At 47.6% G+C, this 23,701-nt stretch overlaps 1 long non-coding RNA gene across 2 annotated transcripts; it reads right to left on the bottom strand.

The window, feature by feature from the left end:
* Positions 3,937–19,344, bottom strand: LOC110395505. Of its 2 annotated transcripts, XR_002436428.1 has the most exons (4): positions 13,672–19,344; positions 7,486–7,653; positions 6,097–6,164; positions 3,937–5,965 (listed from the first exon to the last, which is right to left on the bottom strand). It is a non-coding gene; the product is annotated as an uncharacterized LOC110395505 (long non-coding RNA). The 2 variants fall into 2 exon arrangements; XR_002436427.1 differs by lacking the exon at positions 13,672–19,344 and having other exon boundaries at positions 7,486–13,665.

Below are 23,701 nucleotides of genomic sequence, written 5' to 3'. Positions count from 1 at the left end.
TGGGGAAGGGCCAGTGGCTTGAAGAGCAGATCAGCAGTATTCAAGAAAGAATAAGAGAGCCGCGCAGCCGAGCCAAACAGCTGCTTTACTACCCAAATAACTGATCTGTTCACTTCACATCTGTACTATGTGGGACCTCATAGAATCATAGGATCATTAAGGTTGGAAAAGACCACTAAGACCATTAAGTCCAACCTCTAACCCACCCCCACCATGCCTACTAACCATGTCCCTCAGTGCCACACCCACACGTTTCTTGAACATGTCCAGGGACACTGACTCTGCCAACTCCCTGGGCAGCCTGTGTCAGTGCCTCATCATTCTTTCTGAGAATAAATGTTTCTTAATATCCAACCTGAACCTCCCCTGGCATAATGTGAGGCCATTCTCTCTTGTCCTATTGCTGTTACCTGGGAGAAGAGACCAACCTCTGCCTTGCTACAGTCTCCCTGCATGTAGTTGTAGAGAGCGATGAGGTCACCCCTGAGCCTCCTCTTCTCCAGACTGAACAATCCCAGCTCCCTCAGCTGCTCCCTGTAAGACTTGCGCTCCAGACCCTTCACAGCTTTGTTGCCCTTCTCTGGACACGCTCCAGAGCCTCAATGCCTTTTGTAATGAGAGGCCCTGAAGGTACCTCAAGGTAAGGTAAAGTTGCTGGGACTGGCCTCTTGACCTTAGTTCTTGACAGGTCTTGCTATGGGCCTGTTCTCGTTTGTAACAGGAGAGAGTTCATGAAGCAAATCTCCCAGTTGTGCCCACTCAACAAGTTTTGATTTACATCAGGGAGCACTTTTTTTGGCTGGATTCCTCTCTTATGAAATTAAAGTGAAAGGTAGATGTCAGGAGAGCACCTTGTGCACTCCAGACATTAATGGGCATTCAGTCCCAAGGAACAGATACAGGTATCTGAAGTAACTCCCCTGAAGGATCAAGTCCTCAGCACCAGGCATCTACCTCTATGGGTCTGTTCCCACTGCACCACCTACTTCTAACACAGACAGTGTCTACCTGCAAATGTTAAAGCTGAGTGCAAAAAATAACAGAATGGAGAGAAGGGAAGTGAAGAGAAGAGAAGAGAAGAGAAGAGAAGAGAAGAGAAGAGAAGAGAAGAGAAGAGAAGAGAAGAGAAGAGAAGAGAAGAGAAGAGAATGTTATTATGAAAAGTCTTCTCCACAATGGATCGGAATGCAAGGGAGCGCTTGGATTCAGTTTGTTAGTGTGGCCTTTCAGTAGTTACGGAAGNAGAGAAGAGAAGAGAAGAGAAGAGAAGAGAAGAGAAGAGAAGAGAAGAGAAGAGAAGAGAAGAGAAGAGAAGAGAAGAGAAGAGAAGAGAAGAGAATGAAGAAGCTTGAATTAAATGCTTCTTTTTTTTCACCAGAAAGGGAATAAAAGCTATGGCAAAACAGCTCACAAACCCCACGTTCAAAAGGAGTTATAATATTTTAATTTAACAAGACTATGGAGATCTGTAGAGCTATTTCTCTATAGATACTAAGAAAATAAATGTGAGAGCAGCAGGTCACCCCATCCAGCTCAGTCATCCCTTGCAGTCATCTCAAGGAGCAGCAGCTGTGAAATCCTCAGGTAAGACAGTGTGTGACCCCAAATCTCATGACCATAAGAAGGTGGCTAGAAGAGCAACACACGCCTTGGAAAGTGAGAAAGAAAGCAGAGTGAAAGGGCCAAGCTTCACGTCAATATTAAAACGTGCAAGTGACAGATCACCTGGATGGGATTGATCTTTGTTTCCCAAATATTCCACACTCAATTGCATTATGAGCACTGCCATCCAGAGTCCCAGCATTTATGCATGGCCACACTTCTGAATTGCCTTAAAGCTTTCTGCAACAGGATTTTATCACTTCACAGAAAGGGGTCAGCTGTGAAAGTCAGATCTAGACTGAAATCCAATGTCCTCAAATGGCTCCTTTTGGGAGAGCGAAGGACTTCTGATCTGGGGTTATGTCCTAGCCCCACTCTCATTGTAGAACTAGGTGGAGGAGCACCCGTGCATCTGAGGTCATTCCTTTCATTCAGTTAGCCCATTTGGTGGTAGGAAAGCTCAATGCAGTCTTATTTTGGATGAACACCAAAAAGCAGTCTGGGAACCTGGCCGAAACAAGCTGACTCCTCAAAGTGAATGACACCAGTGGAAAATGTGGGTAAGAGCTTACCTCTGCTCTCTGTAGCTTTCCCATAATAGGTTTTTCCTCTGCTGCATGGGAGCTCTGAGAACAAGCCCATTTCCACTCCAAGGAGAGGGAATTAAAGTGCAGCACCACACTCCTGCACAGCATTCAGGTCACATTGTGGTCTGCACCTGGCGGCGCTGCCGGCACAGCGCATCAGTCACAGCCTCCCACATCTCTGCAGGATGGGCACGGAGCAGGAGGTGCCATCAGCAGCATCAGGGAGAAAGCCCTGCATCCTGGCAAGTGTTTGTTATAAGAACCCCAGTAAAGGAACAGAACTGCAGAGCGAGACAATACTTCTCATCTGAAGAATATTTCTTCCTCCATTAATTATTTCCCATGCTATTCCTGGCAGTGACCTTCGCTGAGAAGGAAAAAAAAATCCCATTTCTTTTATATCTTTTATCCAACTTCCTATTCTAAAGCCTCTGGCTAGAATGAGTCACATTTATATCTGCTATCACATTATATTATGCAGTATCAGTGTTGCTACCTGTCCTCTCTTCCTCACCACTAGGGTTTGTTATCATTAAAACAGGCTACTTGCAAGCTACACTTTAAGACTGCCTGCCTAGGTGGCAGTCCCTCTAATACCCTTGTTTCATCTGTGAAAGTAATACCATGAGGATTACGCTCAAGACTGCTGGCCTCACACCCCAACTTGAAGGGAAGTCACCCTGGCTCGGTCCAGGGAAGTGTTTGCCTGTGGCAGAGCAGATGCCTCCTCTCCAGCTGCTCACAGTGACATCCCTGGTGTACACCACCAGTCCTTCGGCAGCCACTTGCCCATTCTGAGATAGCCCACATAGTTCTCCTTTGGCATTATCTAAACCTCCTCCCAGCAATGTATGGGGCTGGGAAGAAGCTCTAGCACAGAACTCTCCAGGAGCCACCCTTGCATTCACAGCTCTCTGAGAGGACTTCCCACAGAAGGGAGTGAGCTGTAGATGTGGTGCTTAGGGACATGGTTTAGTGGGCAATACTGGCAGTAAGTGGACGGTTGGACTAGATGATCTTAGAGGTCTTTTCCAACTTTTATAATTCTATGATTCTATGGTCCTAGGTCTCCCATTGCATTCACACTTCCTTTCTTCCTCTGTTGTATAAATGATGGCTGAGACACACTGCTCACAAAGCATCATATAATCATAGAAACACCAAGGTTGGAAAAGACCACCAAGATTGTCTAGTCCAACCAATATCTCCCAACTAAACCATGTTCCTTAGTACCATATCTACACATTTCTTGAACACCTCCAGGGGCAGTGACTCAACCACCTCCCTGGGCAGCCCGTTCCAGCACCTCACCACTCTTTCGGAGATGAAATGTTTCCTAATATCCAACATGAACCTCCTGTGGTGCAAGTTGAGGCCGTTCCCTCTAGTCCTATCATCATCCACATGAAAGGGGCACTAGTAAGCAAAATGGATCCCAGACATATTTCATCTTTTTTCAAGTGTGCATTTGGACAGTGGTCAAAGCCTCCTGTCAGAACTGGATGTTTCCTCCATCACTGAGAGACCTGTCACCTGCATCACACTGATGGGACAAAAGCTAGTTGCTGGCAGGACAGAAAATCTATCCATTTCCAATGCTTGTGGCATCCCAGGTGGGTCTGTGTGGAGCAAACAGACTGCTTTTTTTAAGCAAACAGCATCATGTACCTTGGTGTGAAATCAAGTAATTTAAGGCAAATTGCAAGAAGTGTGACAAAACAGCAGGAGGGAAGGCAAGACCTGAGGGTACTTTATAAAAGTATGTTTATTCTGCTGATATCCACAGAAGAGGTCATGGTCCGGAAAGAGCAAAATATTTTCATCAGTGGTTGTTAGTGCTAGTGCAGGTCTGCTTGTCTTTCTGTGACATGAGAACTAATCACTGTGCTTGAAGTTGTATTGTAGGATTTTAGCTTAAAATACAAAAACAAAAGAAAACAGGAGAGCCACTTTGAATACATATATATTCAGATCTATAATCAAATAAACAAACCAGTATGGCACATGAAAAGAAATAAGACTTTTTCTTTAAATTCAGTACTGCTTTCATTACACCATTGGCAATAGGCATGGAATTTTTTTGGTAGCTTTTTTCTTATCTTGAAATAATGGATATGCACTACCTTTCCTTGCAAAAACATCTCTTGACATTTGTAAGCTTTGTTGACAGAGGAAAGGAGGCACACAGGACCTTCTGAGCAAGATCTTACTCACAGGTACAAAGCTTTATTCAGTGATGAATGAATCCTTTCAGAAATGCTAATATCAGCACTTAGACACAGTGGCCAAAGTAAACATAATGGTCAATACATTATTCTTTTTGGATCCTTTGCCATTTTACAGTTCTTCAGAATTAGTGTTGAAATAGACAGTGTTTTGCTGGAAAAGAATGAACACACATTTCTGAACTAAAATCTAGTGATGGGAATAGATGATGCACCAGTCCCAAGAGAGGGCTTCCCTGTGAACCCAACCAGTGTGAGAGGAGGAGGGGCAGCAAGGAGATGGAGCGTTCTGATAACTTGGATCATATCTGACTACTTGCATTCCCCCAGGAGATTTACTACTACTTCTGAAAGCAGCAGCCAGAAGTATGCTTTGATGTATCTTTTATCTAAGGCTATCTAAATACCATCTTGATAAATTACATTTGTGCAGTTGAAGTACTGAACCAGAGAGAGCTTTTGTTCCGCTTTCTACCATAGGCTCTTGGTTTGTCCTTGGAGAAGCAACAGAGATTCACGTGCCACATGAGTTCCAGTTGACTGGAAGCTGGCAAATGTTGTCCCAGTTTTCAAGAAGGGTATGAAAGAAGATGCTGGTAATGACAAGCCCGTCAGTCTCTCTTCAGTGCCTGGTAAAATTATGCAGAAGATTATTCTGGAAGTTACTGAAAAACACTTGAAAGGCAATGCAGTCATTGGTCATAGCCAACATGGGTTCATGAGGAGAAAGTCGTCATGAACTTAATTTCCTTTTATGCCAAGGTGACTCACCTCGTTGACCAAGGGAAGCCAGCTGATGAGATCTTTTTGGATTTCAGCAAAGCTTTCAATACTCTTTTTCACCATGTCCTTCTGGACACAATGTCTAGTATCCAGCTAGACGTAATGCAATGGGTGTACATTTGGCTCATGGGTCGGGCTCAAAGGGTTATAGTAAATGGGATTACATCGAGCTGGTGGCCAATCACTAATGAGGTTCCACAGGGCTCCATTTTAGTCAGTTCTCTTCAATGTCTTTATAAATGGTCTGGACACAGAATTTGAATCCATACGTTCCATGTATGTTTGCAGATGATACTAAATTAGAATAGAATCACAGAATCATACACTATCCTGAATTGGAAGGGCCCCACAAGGATCATGGAGTCCAACTCTTGGCTCTACATAGGACTACCTAAAATTCAAACCGTGTTTCTGAAAGCGCTGTCCTAGGAATCAGCAAAACTGCTTCTGACAAGTTCTTTGTGATATCAGGCAAAGTATCATTAGGAATATCAACAGCCACATACAGGAAAAAGTTGACTTACGCAACTGATGATGAGGAACTCTAGCTGTAGAACATCTTGAAGTCTGGAATGCACTGCTGTAGACTCCCCTGAGAGCAGAGAGGCCTTGCAGAGAGATCTCAGCAAATTAGAGGGCTGGGCAATCATCCACCATGTGAAGTTTAACAAGAGTATTAAGAATAGGTTCTTCACCAGATTGTGGTCAGGCACTGGAACAGGCTCCCAAGGATAGTGGTCACGGCCCCAGCCCTTCAGAGATCATGAACTGTTTGGAAAGAGTTTGATTTTGGGTGGTCCTGTATGGAGCCAGGGGTTGGACTCAAAGTCCTTTCCAGCTTGGAATATTCCAGGATTCACCTGGGCCCCTCTCAGCCAAGTTGGGGAGAGATCACTTACCTGCAGAGAGGCAGGGAAGGAAGCTCTGTGCATCATGAGACGGACAGGGCCCGCAACACTGAGTCCTCCTGAAACCAGTGAAAACAAATTGACACTGGTCAGATGTAAGCTGCCCTAAAATTAATAATATGATTCACTAGGAAACGAGTTCTTTAGTTCAAAAAGTTACCAGCAACAGTCGTCTCTTCTGGTCCTACTGCTCCCATAAATAAGGAACCGTTTGAAAAATCGCTGGTTAAAATGTAAAGCAAGCAGCTTTGCTTTGACTGCAGGGTAATATGACTTAAATTAGGCCAGTTGCCTTTATGCTGAAGAAGATTACAGTTTCTCACATGCTCCTTAGCATAGCCCAACCACGGGGCTGCAAGGTGACCTCTCTGGTTAAAACCCCAGGAGGACATGCAACCCCCTGCCCTTGGGTATTTCCCCAGTGATGAGAAAATAGATGGAAATGGAGTTGCCAGAAGAAACTGTTGAGAGCAACAACAGAATTCCAGCAAGTAAAAGAACTTCCTCAGATCAAAGAGGACAAATATTTTTTGCTCCTCACTCTCCTCTGCCCCTAGGTAACAGAGAGCTGCTGGATTCAGCTGGGGGAGAAGGGGGGATGAAGGAGTAAGAAGCAATATTTTTTGTAAGGGAATGTGTACGGTAAATAACAGCTGCAAACACTCCCCAGGGTATTGAAGACATTATAATTTGGGGGTTTTCTTCCCCAAATCAGACTTTAATGCAAGTTTTACCCTTTCTAAAGGAGCACTCTACAATAAGCTGGTTAAGCTTGGAAAGTGCTTTGGGAGCCCCTGGGATGAAAGGCACTCTAGGAATGAAAGCTGATATTTACGATTATTGTTTGAAAGGAACAGAGAGGAACACTAATGTAAAATATGAATGGATGCTGGTGCTAAAAAATGTGTTGTTGACTTGGTGCCAAGGAAGATATTCCCAGCTCTCAAACATGGATGACAAGGATTTAGAAGGTGCAAGTGGAAGCAACTCCTGTAAATAACGGCAAACAGCAGTCTGAAATGTAGGGCAAATAGGTGTCTTGTGAGTTTTGCTTTTCTTCGCCATAAAGTGCAGCCCATATGATCTCTCTCACCCCAACTCTGCCAGCCAAAATAAGCACCCATTAACCACAGTAAGTACTGCTGGTCTGCATTCCTTTTAAAGGAGGAACCTACTGATCCCTTAGGAGAGGAGGGGGGAGGCATATCCTTTATAAGTGATCAAATGTAATGGATTGGCCTGAGTAGATTCGTATCTAATCTCACTCAACCTTCTAAAAAGCAGAATCAACCCCAGCCTAATGTAAATTAAACTTCCCTATTTTAGAAAGCTATGAGGGAGGAGAATCAGGCTAACAGACTCTGCTCCTGCAAACACTACCTGCATCCTCTCAGCTTGCATAAATCTCTTCTGTTGATTTTACACCGGGCATCTGGACCCCTGATGTGGCACTCTGCAGCTCCCAGACAGGATGTTTTTCCATCCAGAACCAGTACTGAGAAATCTTCACCTTAGTCTGTCAATCTTCCACTTTTTCCCTGAGAAAAGCTAAAAGAAAATCCTTAGAGAGAAAGAATGCTGCTTCCTCAGTTCTTCAAAAACGAGCTCAAAAGTGACTTTGGTGCAGAAGAAACATTCACAGCAAAAACCCACAGGATCTCAAGAAGTGGTGTTTTTTTTTTTTAATATAGCAAGAGAAGAACACAGCGTGCGCCAGAGGCTGAAAGCTAATGCCATACACATTTAAATTAGATATAAGGTGCAATTATTTTTTTTAACAAGTGATTGTGATTAACCATGGCAATGAATTATCATGAAGGGCTCCGGTTCTCCCGTTCTCGGGCTCCAAATGAAGATGAGAAGCCTTCCAGAGGCACGCTTTGAGCAGACAGAGGTAGCTGAGCTAGAAGAGGGGGATGGCTCTAGGTACAGGGAGCCCATGGGTTAGCTCTCTACCCAGGCTAGCAACTCACTGCATCCTTTTGGGCAAGTCTTCCTACCTCTCTGCGCACCACTTCCACGCTTCCTAATGTGACTGTGCCACCTGCTTGCCAGGAGAGCGTTGTGAGCGCTCACTCTGTGTCCCTGAAGCCTTGCCTCCCCCGCCAGAGAAGCATGGTTTCCCCATACCAGCAACATCAGGATTGATGGTACCAGTAGACCTTTGCTGGTGTGCAGCCGCTGTGCTGGCATGGTGTATGGGAGCAAAGGGGCAAACCCCTGAGAAAGGAGCTGTGTGCTGCTGCTCCCAGCTGGTCATAGCTCACCAGGGACTGGTGCAGGGCACTCCTGCCAGCTCCTCTCCCTTCTCTCTGCTCCCTTTTTAGGCACAGCCTAATGCTGATGGGTCCATATTAGTAACAGAAAGTCCTTGGCCTTTTTTTTTTTTCCTTTTCCCTTCAGCTATTTAGGCCAACTCTGGATAATCACGCTTTCTAACTTAGACTCAGTCAGTGCCATGGCAACCATTTCAACACGCAGCTCATAGCCAGCCTCTGAGAAGCACAGCCCCTCTGAGAAGCAAGCACACCTTGATGCTTCGTGAGAGGCATGAAGAGAGGAGCACTGCCATCTGCTACACTGACACATTTTTTTACTGCCTTACCTCTGGCAGCATGAATATCTGCTTTCAGCTCTGAATAGCTCATCAACTTCTGTCCCCATTCTCTCCCCCAAAAAGAGGTTCTATAAAAATTGGCACAGATTTATGAAGATGAAAGAGAACGGTGCAGGAAGGGAAATGCATTTGGAAATTCCACTCTCTGGCCTTCAAATTCACCCTTGCAAGAATGCAGCTAAGCCTGTCCTGATACTGCTTTGAAGGAAATCCTGTTTTGTTCTGTTGTGTCACCGTGGAGAAGAAGAAAGCTTATGGGGCTTGCTTTCGTTTTTTCTTTAATTGCAGGAGAGAGACGGCAGCCAAGGAGGAGCGTGGGCACTGCTCTTCCTCCTCTGCAGAATGCCTCCCATTTGGCAGCACAACTGCTTCGCACCATGCAAAACCAGATCCGCATCTCTCCACGTGAGCAAGCCTCAGACAGCACTGGGAAAGAATCTATCTGGGGCTTTCAGGTGTATTTTCCCAACTGCCACCTCTGAGTTTTGCTCAAATTCCAGTAGCTCGGTCTGCCTTTGACCACTCGTGGTGGCTGCTCCCGACAGCCAGCTGGCACAGTGTGGTGCTGCACCCATGTCTGCCGTGCTGGCTGCCAACATGCATCTCTTCTGCTCACGCTGAACACGCTCTTCTCCCCAGCACAGTCAGAGAGGAGGCTCTGGCTGCCAGCACCACAGTATAAAGAAAATCTTATTAATTTCTTTACGTAACTGTGGCTGTCTTGTGGAAGAACCTGATGCCATATCTTGAACGTTTTCTTTTATGTGTTTGCATGTGTAGGTTTCAAATACATACATACAGAGCACTGGTAGCATGATGCTGACTCTCACCTGAGGTAATTACACCTTCCATTCCTTTCTTCCCATCTTTTTCTGCATTTATACCATTGTCCACTGCCAGCTGGCAGTAGCCACAAGCAAGACCTGCCCCCACCTCTGCCACCTCCTTGTCACTAGTAAAAAAAATGCTTCTGGTTCTGACCCAGGGAGAGGAGAAATCCAGGCGCACCTGCAACAGATATATGCCAGTGCACCCAAAATTGCCAAAACGGGTGAAACATTTGATTTCAGTTTGAATGCACCACTCAGCTCACTGATGCTTGCCATAGGAGAGCACACACACCACTCTTCACACTGATATTTTTTCTAGGAATGAATTCAAGAGACCAGAGCCAGCAGTCCCTTAAGGCAGGCAGAACAATCTGAGCCAGCAGGTAAATACAACATCGCAGTTGCCTTTGCCCTGTTATGTTAATGCATGCACATGCAGGCACACATGGTGTTTCGTAAGCCCCGCATGTGCACTTCTCCATCAAATATCGTTTATATACACCATCTTTCACTGCAATCAAACCTCTGAGATCGCTGAGGTTAGAAAACATGGTGTGTGCTCAGAAGGACACATCACAGACAGCCCGGCAAATCTCTGGGACTTCTGACCCTGTACAGACTGCCCTGGGGAACCCAGAGCCTCAGCTGTCCTTCCTAATCTGCAACCTAAAGTCAAGATCCAGGTTGGCAGGAGGAAAATATAGGACACAAGCTTTTAGCCAACATTTTAAAGTTAATGCGTTTCTGTAGCTATAATAAGCACAGACAAAATTATGAAGCTCTGTGAGACTGGGAATACCACCTCTATGGCATGTGTATAGCATTGGCCTGATACTGCACCGAGTCAAATTTCTACAAATAGCCAAAATGCCTTTTACCACCCTCCACTTTCCCAGAGTCTCCTCTTCTGGCAGTCCCTCACTGCTCCACACATAAGGAGGCTCTCTTACCACCCTCCTGTCAGAGAGCAAACAGAGGGATGATGGCTAGAAATGAAGCTGGAAGAGAGGGTCTTCCCTTTATTATATCCTGCTTTAGGTAACTTGCCTAACGCAGACAGACTGACAGCATCTAGAGCAGAAAATCAAAGTAGTGAACCAGGGCACGGGTGGAGGAGCTCAGCCCTCCCCACCTCCAACCCGCAGCTCAGCCCAGGACGCAGCCTTGCGCAGGGCTGCCAGCGCTCTCCCACGCTGTTGGAAAAGCACGCTTCAGGAGGTAGCATGGCTCAGGGACTGTTCCCAGCAGGGGTTTGCACGTGGTCACATGGATGTGGAGGGCAAAGGGGGTTTATCTGTGCCACCACAGCCATTCTCCTTAGGCAGAGGGCAGCTCCGGTCCCTGCCCACTTTATTAGCATGAACGCAGCCGTTATACCCACAGGCCACCTTGGGCTTATGCCTCAGGCTTCGGTCAGCAAGTGAACTGCCCTGCCTTTGTTTTGATGAAATCAGGGTGCGTCCCTGAGCCGGCTGCACAAACCCTCTCCTCCACTTTGTTCCAGTGCAAAGTCCCACAGGCCAACCTCAGACCAGCACACCTGCTGCTGCAGAGGCTGGGGGAGGAGAAGCGCTGACCCAGGCACCGCCACCCCCCAGCTGGGTGCTGTGCCTGCCCAGGGGGCAGCTCGCCCTTCTGTGTTCCACCAGTTCAGCTCAACCCTCTGGTGGCTCCCAGTATCTGAGCTGTAGACGGGGGAGCAGATGGTGCCGTGCTTCCTGAAGCCCAGGTCCACGCTTCTTCTAACCTTTCAGCAGCAGGAGAGCAGCAACGCCCACTTACTTTGTTTTCATTTGATCAAAACAGAAAGACAAGAGTGCCTGCAGAGCTAACTGCTGCATTCTGTCTGCATTAACAACGCCCTGCTGTGATCCCATGGGACAGTGGGGTCCCACAGCTGCTGTTTGGGGGCGACCACACCTTGGGGGCAGCACCCCCATTTCTCCCCAGCAGTCTGGGCAGCGTGGCACTTTCTCATGATGGTACTGAGCTGAGGAGAGCCGTGCAGAAACCTGCACTCTCCACTCTTCTCACTTGCTTTGGAATACAGTATTAAGAGAGCTCCTGCTTTCCATCAGGATATGCAAGAGGTTAGAAAGAAACTCAGAGGAGGTTTCTTACATCAACTTCAGGATACATCCTCTTATGTTCCAAGGGAAGGTGCTGGCATGGGAAAGAGATCAGGGCTGTTCCCAAGCCGGTCAAGGGAGATTGCAGACAAAAGCAAACACTGCGAAAATCTGTTTGAGTTCAAGCAAAGAAATTGCTTGAATGGGTTTTTAACCCTTTTTCTTCTTCCTAATAACAAACACTTTCTTGGAATGAGAAGTCTCATGGTTTAGGGATATATTCACATGAGGAACATTCACGTGACCTTTCAGATCGCATTCCTCCTATTTATAAGAGCGTTAGTCATCCACTTAGAGAGCAGAACTGACACCATGTTTGTTAAATGACTACATGGGCACTATGAATAACTAGCAGAGGGTATTTAAAACCGCAGTTACATCCAAGAGCACCCAGAGCATGCATAGCCAGCACACACTTAGACAAAGCACAAATAATACTGCACGTGACGTACATTTGAAAGGCAGTTTGAAGGCAGTTCCCTCAAAGGAAACATGGGCTAAAATCATCGGATAGATTATTTTACAGAGATTGTTCACCTAGTTCGTTAGGTATGTAGGATAGTTGGCAATAGACCGTGACAGCTGGAGACTTGAAGCTGAACAAAGTCCAGGCAGAATTGCCCAAAGCAGCAGATGGAGCACAATTCCCCAGCACTGGAGCCTGGCCATGACACTGTGCAGAAAATGTCGGGAGTGTACTACTACAGCTTTGCAACTTTGTCACTGGCAAACCAGAGGTTTAGGAGCTCCCAGTAATGCCCAGCTTGCTAACTAACACGTTGCCCAACTTAGCTCGAGGGAAAGCACAACACCAACCACGCATGCTGTTAGCCCCAACACATTTCCAAGCCCTGCACAACATGAGTAAACTTTCCATGTCCCAGATCTTAGCAGTGCCTGCAGCAAACTGCCACAAACAGTATCAGCTCCTGGGTCAGGGGTAGGGCACTGCTTCCAGGCACACAGGAGTTCCCTGCTCATCTGAGTGCAGGTATCTGGCAGGAGAAAATCTGGATGGGAGGAAGAGTGAAGGACAAAGAGGTGGGATTTTGGAGGGATTCTGAAGAATGCTGTGATGAAACACGCAGAACGGAAGGACTTTGAGTTCCCACCAGCCCGTCACTGTAGTGCTACTGCCCAATGACGCACTTTCACACGGCAGGGGATGGCCTCGCAGGGACACCAGACACCTAGGTGTACTACACTCTGGGCCAAACCTTCTTAGGGTGAGGATGGGCTTTGTTAGCAAGAGGCACATGGCAGCACCAGGCAGCTGCCCCTGCCAGCAGACCTTTGTAGCATCAGCCTGGCCAGAGAGAGGTAAACATCACACCAGAGACAGCAGCAGAAAAGTTCGGTGAGAACGTGGCAGCTCTGGGTGCAAATATCACTTCCTTATTGCAGCCTCCGTGAGCAGCCCTGCCTTGCAATACTGAAGATGTTTTGAATGGCAGAGCCCAGGCAGTGAATCATCTTATAATCATGGCTGGTGTGTCCCAGCCTCCTTGTATCATCAAGCCCTCCTCTGGGTCAAGCAATCATTTGAGGGTGAATCATCGCTGCACAGGTTTCTCCCAGCGCAGGCAGGCATGCAGTGAGCAGAGCTGCTTGCCATCTGCATCAGCCAGGCCAACAAGGCTGCAGGAGAGACTGAATAAGCTGAGGAAAAGAGCAGCAAATCCAGAGCAGGAGGACAGACGACACATTTGCTTCCTCTGCAGACAAGACGGAGGCTGGAATGGTGGTGTGTGGACTTTTCTGCTTTCTCCCAGTTTACTGCCCATGCCGCAGAGCTCCTGCGGCAGGAAGGAGCCACATTCCAACATCAGCCCAAGCCAGGCCTGGCCCCATGCTGCCTGCCCAGGCCTCGGGAGGCTAGACGCAACCCTCATTCTTGTCTGGGCCAGGTAGGGGAAGGACTCGCCAGGCCTCACCTCCACCCTGTTTCTAATATCAAGTAATAATAGTATTTTAGCACTTCCATAATTACCTTGCACTCTGGTATCACAGACACAGCTGAATTGGAAGTCATTAAGGTCATTATGTTGAGCTTCAGTGGATCCTTTCAATTGGAGGCGTTCTTTAGCCAGCTCTCATTTTTGTGGTTATATCTGAATAAGCAGTATGCATTGAGGTGAGGTTCACAGATGAGACACTCTGGCATAAAAGCAGTCTCCTACTTGCAAAAGCAAAGTGTCATTATGCATCATGTTTCACCAGACTTCAAAACGACAAGGAAGGCAAGTCAGGTTATAACCAGCTCCACCTACAACTTGTAAGAGCTGCAAGGCTATTCCCATGGACTGGCCCTTGGGAAAGGTCTGCCATGACCTCGCACAGGGCAGCCCTTTCTCAGCAGCCACCATTCTGGAGGCTTTCACTGGTCCATGCAAGTAGCCCCCAGAAGCAGACGTCAACGTATCTCAATTCCTCTCTTGGTAAAGAGGAAGGGGCAGGATGCCAGCAGCCCCAGGAGCACCTTGCCCAGGAAACAGGAGAACTGTGCTGAGCTAGTGAAGGTGCATGGAGGGGCATGTGGACGAGGGGCTGTGCTGGCCTGGGCGCTGTGTTCAGAGTCCTCTGGAGAGGAGGGACCTGCTGGTCCTGGGTGTGTTCTTAGCCATGCTTCTTTGTAGGGCCTTTAAATAAGAAGGAATTAAGTGTCCCTTTAGTTGTGGGTACCTCAGTTCCCTGCTCATAAATGCAAATAAAGGCGCTTAACTTCTCCCGTTTTTGTCTGTCGTTTGTGTTTGGGCTGGGAATTCCTTGGGAAAAAAAAACAAACAACAACAACCAAAAAAAAACAAACAAGGGTTTCTAGGTGTACCTGTCCTATTAATAATAAAAGTAATGTGCTGGTTTTGTCATTAGAGTAGGAGGAAATGTTAGCACACGGAACAAACACTTGTACTGCAATTTCTTCTGTTTAGAAAAAGAACAGAAAGATAACAGAGTGTGAGACTTTGACCAAGAGCAAAGATAAAATCAGGGCAGCTGACTCAGTGCAACAGAAAGGACTTAACAGAGCTGGCAACATTTCAGCCTTCTCAGGAACTTGAACACAGGAATATGTTAAAAGCAGCACAACATATTCACAATACTGCCAGCATGAAAGAAGAGTAACTGTTGGGAAAAGGCGTTCTTTTCAATAGCATGGAAGTCCTAGCCAAGCACGAGCACAAACTTGTGTTTATTTGTTGGTGTTCAGTTCCTGTCAATGTTGCAAACAAATACAAACAAGTCAGAGAATCCAACCCTGCAACGCTGTCCCCAAATACAGAGAAAATGTTAGTTGCTCTCCTAATGTCCCTGTGATGTAACTGCTCAATCCACCCCCCAGAAAACAGGTAAAAACATGAGACTTGGACAAGACCCAAACCAAGTTCGGCGCAGTTTAGAAATGCAGCTGAGACACAGTGCTGCAGCTCTAGTTGAAGGCAAGCTAGCTGTTATAAAAAACACTGGGAAGCAATGGTATTTCCTGAGCTCTGGCTGTACCTACAGTGTAAAGGAGCTTCCCATGCTGTTTCCTTAATTAGCACAAATACGCTGACAACCTTCTCCATGCTGAAATCAAGCCATAGGCCAATCAAAAGTTTACCTACGCATCCAAATCTACCACGTGCTGAACCAACATGTTCCAATGCCGTAATCAGCACCCCGATTATAACATGGCTTTGTCATGCATCCAGTTGCTGAAACAGATTTTGATGTCCCAATACGAAACCTATTTGTCCCACAGTCAGCAAATATGAGAAGTGCCAATACATACATCCAGTGTTTTGCAAGTGCTGGGACTGTGTACTGGCATTATTGGAGCACGCTGACCACTGCATGAATTTATAAATATGACCCAGATGAACTAGAGAAATAACACGATTTGAAGGCCGGATTCTAATCTTGTTTAATCTGAAATAAACATGGAATAACTCATTTGGCATCCAGTAATTTACTCTGGTTTCACCATGGAGCGATCAAGGCCGTAGTTACCTCTTCACACAGTTTGACCTGAGCATAGCCCTGTCAACAAGACACCTTGTAATACAATCATGCAACAGTAAAACAGAAAAGACAGCATGCCAATACAGTAAATATGGTAGTATCAGCTCTAGGGAAAAGTTTAGCAGCCTTATGACAGGTAAAGTTTAAGTGTGCAAACCCCGAGCCTTGTTCCTGAGATTCCTTGTTGGGAATGCAGCTGGCAGGACTAATTCTAAAAGCAATTTCTGCCCGGCCAGCTCATAGCTAATCCTGAGTGAAAGCTGTGACAGCTAATGTTGTTTCCTCACAGCGGAGGCAGCCAATTTTCTGGGGCTGGTTGGGTAGGACAGGGCACTGCAATGTGCCGGTGTGACTGGTCTGCGCCCTCCTCCCCCATTTCGGTTGTCCCTACAGCAGAGCACCCCACGTCCCCACACCACGGTGCACGGCTTCCAGGAATCCAACTCCACTGCTGCTGGTCTGTGGCGTCACTGCCCAGATTTTCCCAGAATCGCTTGGCATGGACATGGCCAGACAGCATCGCAGGTAGCCCTGCCAGCATAGCTGCCGCTTGGAAAATCTGCCCTGTGGATGTAAGCTGAGCATCCTGCCCATTCCCCGCTGTAACTCTCTTAGCTGCATACAAGGTCACAGTTGTGAGAGTAACATGAATGTGTCTTTGATGACATTGACATACATTACCCACAGTTTCTTGCCAAAAAGAAGAAGAATGCCAGAAAGTGATGCTCCGTGAAGAACAAATTAAATCTCATTTTGTGTTCCTTCACCCTCAGAGAATGGCTTTGAATGTCACTGAATCCTGAGCAGAGACTGTCACCCAGCCCACAGGGAACGGGAGCAGGTGACAGCTAACTCATAGCCTGTCTGCTGACAGAGCTCCTTCTTTCCTCAGTTTTATTCCAGGCCATTTATTTATCCGTTTCAGTAGTTGTTCTCCAGTACCACAAAGCAGCTTTAGGATGCAAACACGTTGTCATCAAGCACCTCGAGATTTCCTTAGGCGCTGCCAATAGAATCACGTCCTGCAGATCTACCATGACCAGATGAGGCTCTTCCTGAGGCAGGGGGGTCCTTACTCTCCCAGATAGAAGGGGAGGGATGGAGCGAAAGTGACCCTGATCTTCCTTGAAGAATGGACTCCTTGACACTGCACAGGGCTGACAGTCAAATCCACTGAAAGCATGGGCCTAGCTAGAGAGAACTACCAGGTCGAGCCAGGTATGATTCAGAAATGCAAACTAAGCCAAGCAGAGTTTCCTCTTCCTAACCTAATTCCTTCTCTGTGAAAGAGTTTGCATGTTTTAACCAAATGGAAGCTGCAACCGAGACATCAAGAGAGCTTGCTGACTGGGCTGTGTGTCAGCATGAGCCAGAGGGCTGTAAATCAGACTAGGTGCAGTCAGCTCCTTTGGGAAGGCTTCCCTGAGGTTCCCCATTGTGCTAAAGCACCACCAAAAAACATTCACCTCCAGACTGACACACCTTTGCCTCGCACAGAACTCAATACAAATCACAATTGCTCATATTTAGAGAACAGAACGCAGCAAGCCTAATCACACTTACACTGGTTTTACATGGGTTTCTTTGCTTTCTTTGGAAATACCCCATCATTACATCACAGGTGTTGCCAAGATCAAACCTGACTAGGTCAGCACCTCTGAGCACTGTTAAGTTTTGGGTCTTTCTTCAACAACAAAACATCGCTCTCCACCTGGTTAGAAAGCCGCTTTTCTCTCTCAGCTGCTTCCCTATGAAGACGTAGTTTGAGAAGCTCACAACAGGAGGGCATAGGCAGCTTGGATCCTGCAGACCATTCACTAAACACAAATGAGTGCCACACAAACCGGCCCTGTAGCCCTACTGGTGGGCATGACCAGGAGGTATCAACATGCAAGGGAAAGCTCCCACAGTTCCCTTTCTCTGGAGGGTTTCTGCTGCATTGCCGTGGCTGAGATGGTGGTTTAGGATGTCGAGATCTTTCCTTCTGGAAATGAGTCTGTAAGCCTATAAGCACAATTCTCAGCACATACTGCGGTGGAGCTGGCATCCTATTTTCTAGCCTTTGCAACAGCAGCTTTAAAAAGTTTCAGCCCACGCCTTGTTTACAAATTCAGCTCAGAAAAACACCAGGTTTTAGACTGCTGACAGAAGGCCAGTAGGTCTGACCCTAATCAGTAGCTGTACAGGCCCCACACTAAAGTATTATAGTGCCAAGAGAAAATACAGAAGACTGAGAGGAGTCCAGCCCCACTTCTCACCCCACAGACAACACTGCGACCAGTGAACGCACCTCCCCCTGCTACATAGAGGAAATCTTCTCCTTCGCTGCCAGTGTACAACACTGTGCTGTGGCATAAGCCCGGAGCGGGGTTGTACTGTATAAGTTCCAGAAAGCTTTGGAGACGGGTTTATTTATCAGAAAACTCAGATGAAGCTGTACTACTTACATTGCTATAGGGCAAGGAAGAGAGACAGGCAGACCATTCACTTTTCCAGCAGACTTGCATTAGCATACATATGGGAAGTGGATTCTCCAAATTTTCCTTAGCTGAAGAACATGAATTCATATTTCCTCATGTACCACTAGTTCTCCAGCCACCATTCCTGAACCTAGTCAGGCGCTACTTATAGCCCCACACCCCAAGTGCTTCTCAGCTAATCCTGTGCCTTGCCCTCTGCCCTCCCATGGGGAACAAGACCCTCTGGGAACTCATTTTCCATTGAAGCTGGCTGAGCTGGCTCACCTCTTCCCCCAGAGATTAGGTGTGTCTGGAGCCAAGGTCCTGGATTGACCAGATCTCAAATAAATTAGTAGCTTATGAAGGCAAAATTTGACAGAGATAGTGGAAGTAAATGGCAGCCTAATAGTTGAGGGGATTCTGTGTGCTGTTTTGTTTATATCTACTAGCCCACAGGTGCCCTACAAGCTGAAGATATTTCAGCTGACTTGTTTTTTCATGCCACCCTCGCATGTTTCTAAAAGCATCTTTCCTTTTGATCACATGGCAGCAGGTACCGACTTGCTTACACACAGCACTTACGGTGGCTGTACTGAACACATGCTGTGCAGGTAGCCCTGCAATACTGTCTATGGATATAGAGCCACCGCCCCACCCACACAGTCACGTTTTTCTCAGCGTTACCCCTGATATGGCCCTGTGCAATGCCTGGCTGCTTTCAGATGAGAGCTTGCTCTCCCTCTCCCCCACCCCTCTGAGCTCAGCAACCAGGAATACAGAGGAAAACTTCTGGCCACGTAAAGCTGGAGATGAGCAAACAGCCGGCCCACTCTCTGTCCGGCAGCGCCAATGCCAGGTTACGCAGGGACATGCCAGCAGAGCCTGCATACCGCTGCCGGGCTGTGAGCACTTCAGAGCCGACTGACTCTGCTCAGGAGACCCAAATATAAACAGTACTTTTCTGGGAGGAGCAGCTGGCATCCAAATACTCCCCCAACTTAGTCACAGGTTGAAATAAATAAATAAACAGAGCCCTACTAATCTTGCAGCTGGCCCACTTGCAGCCATGTGACCAGCGTCAGCTTTCCCCGAGGTGAAATATGGGCTTAAGGGCTGGCTCCCGGCTCTGGGTGCTCCAATGGCACAGGCGGGACGTAAGGCAGCCCCTAACCAGGACAGCGTGGGCCGCAGTGTAAGGGAACACCCACCTGGCAGAAAGCAGGGCTCAGCTGCATGCCACCTGCTCCATCACACTTGCATCAGGGAAATACCGAGGGAGCCAGGACGTGTTCAACCTAGAAATCCTCCCATGACGTGGAGCCAAAGTGAAACAGAGCAGCTGGGTTTGCTACCCCCCCTGCACAGAGCAAAGGAAGCAGGGGCACTGCACGGTGGAACCAGGAGGACGGGGTGATGGCTGCCTTCTCCCCCATCCCTAAGTGGGTGCCCAGTGGCAGCACCAGCCTGGCCCAGCTCTGCTTCCTGTCCTCCCTCCCGCAACACCCACTGCTGGCCCGTCAGAGATGGGATGGGGAGCTGGGCCTTGGATCTGGCACAGCACAGCCGCTCTCACATGCTGCCCTGTGAGACATTAGCCTGGCCAGAGCTCCCCTGCGTGTATGAAAGACAATCCCGGCACTAAGTGTATTCTTTCTCTTACTCCAAACTTGAAATGTTGTAGGCTCCTCAGCCTACAACATCACTAGGCTACATAACCCAGAACGCAGCTGAAGGAAAATGTCAGGACATTTAAGCATGGGGTGAGCAACGACGAGCATATATTTTTACGGGACCTATCCCAATGGGCTCTGAGAGCTAAGTACAGTACATCTGCCTGTTGCTAATTATATTTACTGTGGGGCTTTTTTTTCAAGCTGAAGATGAGTCAGAAAAAGAAAAAAGTCCTTTGTTGTTGTGGAAGCAGAAGGACGTCTCCTGAGGGTGTATGTAATACACTACTGTCACGGCATGACAATGGAAAAACTGACTGCTGAGCCAGCCAAACCCCCATAAATACCTAATGATATCTCTTCTGGCCCAGATTTCCTACAAGTCGGTGCCTGAACTGCGTACAGAATGACAATCAATATGAAAGGATCTCTCTTCTCAGCAGAGCCAGAATTTAAGAGCCCAGCTGAGCATTATATTCCCATTCATACAAAGAGATCCCTTCACAAGTCTGTCACAATACCCTAAAGGTGGTGATCCAGCAGAAGCACTGCTAGGCCTCTCCTCACCCTCTCCCCAGTGCCTCACACTACTACCACAAAGAATGGCTGGCTTTAACAAGCAGGCATCGTTATTAATTGCAATATTGCTATGCAAACAAAACGTGCCTAGAGACGCATCAGGTCTGCAGTCACATGGGACAAGAACAAAATCTTCTTCCTTTTGCTTCCTCCTCCTCTTTTTCTGGCTGGGTAGCTCTACCATCTTGCTTTATCGGCTCAGGAGGTGGGTGTGCCAAGCACCTGACCCACTTACAGCTATGCGTGCAGGGACAGTGAGCCCATTGTGAGAGCACTCGGCCTTAGCACATTTCTCTGGCCGCCCGCCAGCCTCTTGCACATTGGGCAAGTGACTCTGCCCGGCCACTGCAGTTACATCAGTCACCACCACCTCTCTGGATGTCACGGCACAGGAAGCGGCTGCCAGAAGAGAGAGGCAGCCGTGGGGTTTTGAAACTGGCCTTCCAAAAACATTACAACACGCTTGCCAGTTTCCAGTGGGTTTGCTCAGTTCCTCCCTGAAGACCACACAGATGTTGAATGGGCGCTTCACAGCACCAACAAAAGGTGGTCTTCGCGCCTGGCTTTCAGACCCATTCCGCTGACTTTCACCAGGCTATGCCGAGGGCCTGAACTGAACTTGTAAACTGCTGTTTTGAGGGAAAAAAATACTCTTTTTTTTTTAAGTTTTCTGCAGAGGGCGAGTCCCCACACTGCTCCTTCCCAGCACAACCAGGAGGCAGGGCTGGAAGGAGCAAATTGCTACAAAACCCCTCCGGACCCCCTCCCCGCCCCACTCTGGCCCTGGCTTCCAGGCTTGCTTGCCTGTGGCACAGCAGCTCCCTGCAGGCAGCTGACAGAAGCCATCAGGCCTCAGGGGCACAGACTGGGGCCGGCAGCACTGGGGACTCATGCTGGCTGGAATGCTACCGCTGGCAGAGCCCACAGCCAGTTCCACTCTCAGCTGCTGCCCAAGCATAAATTTAGAGCAGTTCCCCTCTGCAGCAGTGACCTGGGATTTGTCCTTTGGGAGGGAGCAGAGCAGAAGCTGGACAGAGAGATAGTGCTTCAGGTCAGCCATTCAGGGCTCGGGTGTGAGCACAATCACCTTATAAGAGAGCAAAACTGGAAAAGGAAAATATTGCTCCTGGCACACAAGTACTTCCATATTGATTCAATGCTTAAAAATGCACCCAAGTGAGGATGCCCTTTCTTCAAACCTTCCAGCAAATTCACTTTCACTCTTGGCACTCTCTCGTGAGCTAGTTCGCCCTGATGGCAATAGCTCCCACCTGCACCAGCTTCCCAGTGCTTCGCTGCTGGATCCCACTGGCCTCCATACTGCCTCCTCTCGCTCCCTCTGCCTCATCTCCTATTTGAAGTGCTTCTACACGAGGAGCTGAAACTTCTTCCCTTCCAAACCGACTGCTCTGCAACGTGACCCACCATGGGCCCGGCTATCCTAGCAAAAGTAGGGAGAACTTCTTGCTGAGGTCAAAGGGGAACCCTTGGTCTGGGAGGGCTGCACAGCCACACCTCGTGCCACTCTCTGCCCCAGTTCTGGGACAGAGCCCCTGCAGGTCTGCAAGCGGGTGGCTGTTCTCAAGCCAGAGGCTCCACAAGGATTATTTGGCTGCAACATATCATATGACTTTGTTCTTAGAGTTACATTTTAACTGAGAAAGTTTAACAAGTATGACTTATGGGCTTCTAAAATTGGCAGCAGAAAAATGAGCTAAGGAAGTCATGGAAAAAAACCACAAGCGAGGCCATTCCATGTTATGCACAATTTCTGGGCTCTTTTTCCAATCTTCTGTTTTTTTGGATGGTGGAAAATATTTTCCAGCTACACAGGCCTGGCCTCACTGAGTACGTATTTATGCCAAGTTTATAAAAAGCAGCTGCAGACAGGGTTGAATGAAAGGATTACACTGCTGTCTGTCTTCCAGAAGGTGCTTCAGTTCACACCCCGTCCCACAGAGTGAGGCTCATTTCTCAAATCTCCATGAATGTATGTAACGAAGGACAGAATTTGAGCCTCATAATACAAACAAATATGGCTGTACACATGAATGGGCATGGGTGTATGCACACCTAGCTAGCAGTGCTCCCTAGACGCTGCTGATTTAGCTTTCAGCATGAGTTTATCTCGATTTCTCTGACCTCTGCTCTCCATAGCCATGTCCATCTTGCAGGAATACAGCAACAGGGAGACGGCTTCAGGGTCAGGACCCTGGTTTCATTGTTCAGCCGCTGCATGCTTCACATATACCTGCTCTCACGCTGTTGTCTCCGAAATTCAGGTTTTACCAACCTCACGTACACCAAGGCTGCCAGGCTCTGAATCTGAAGGGATGGCTGTAATCACACAGCCTGACCTCCTCCACAGCACACTGCCACAGAATTTCAATCTGGAGCTGGCACAGTGGAGGCATAACCTTAATTTTCAGCCGTATCTTGTTGCAGCCTTGGCGTGATACACCAGTCACAAGAGGAGAGTCACAAATAATTCTTCACTCCCCCCAGCAGAATATCTGCAGGGAGTGGGAGGAGGACACAAACTGAAAGTAAATGGATATAAAAAGGTAAGGTAGGTGGTAAACTGCAGATCGTACCTTACAGAACCGTACCCTGCTGGCTCTGCAGTCAAGTATCTTAGAATAACAGTACTGAGAACGACAGCGTTACATCAGGAATATCGGTCAAGACAATATTTCCTGGCAATTGTTTGAGAAATGCTTTTCTCTCAGCTAATTGCTCCCAAGAGACTGTGTTTTCTCTGTTTTTAGAAGGAGAGCGATTAAGAAAGAAAGTTTTTAAACCTCTGCACCCTGCTGTGGGACAAAGAACTGGGGGCAAGGGAAGGAAAAAAGAAAAGAAAAAGGCACAATGGCTGTAATGTTCTATGAAATGATTTTTTTCTGTTCTCTTGCTGGGGTGGTGGGTGCAATCACCAGTTTGGCAGAGATAAATACAGAAAAAGCGAGAATTGTGCAGGAAAGGAGACCCAACTCCAGAGTACCACATTGCCATCTAGCGGCACTGGCTCTGGCAAGCCAGAATTCATGGGGCCCTGCATGCTCTCACCTCACCTCCCTGTGCCTGTACACAGGCACCCACGTGGAAACGGGGCCGAGTTTCCTCCCAGCCTTTTACAACCAAGCTTGGCCACAGCAAAACTGCTTTGTCTGGGGAAAAGGGAAAGATGTCCCCCAAAAGAAGTTTAAGACAAACTTGGATTTGAAAGCTTGGTGTTTACACTGAGGCCTGCAGATTCCCACCTCCCACAGCCACCTCACACGCAGCTCCAACGAGCAGCCTTGTCACACTC

Source organism: Numida meleagris, chromosome 3 (assembly GCF_002078875.1).
Source record: "Numida meleagris isolate 19003 breed g44 Domestic line chromosome 3, NumMel1.0, whole genome shotgun sequence".
NCBI classification, from domain to species: Eukaryota; Metazoa; Chordata; class Aves; order Galliformes; family Numididae; genus Numida; species Numida meleagris.
The sequence above is the reverse complement of the archived record's forward strand: the minus strand, read 5'-3'. Positions and strand labels throughout refer to the sequence as shown.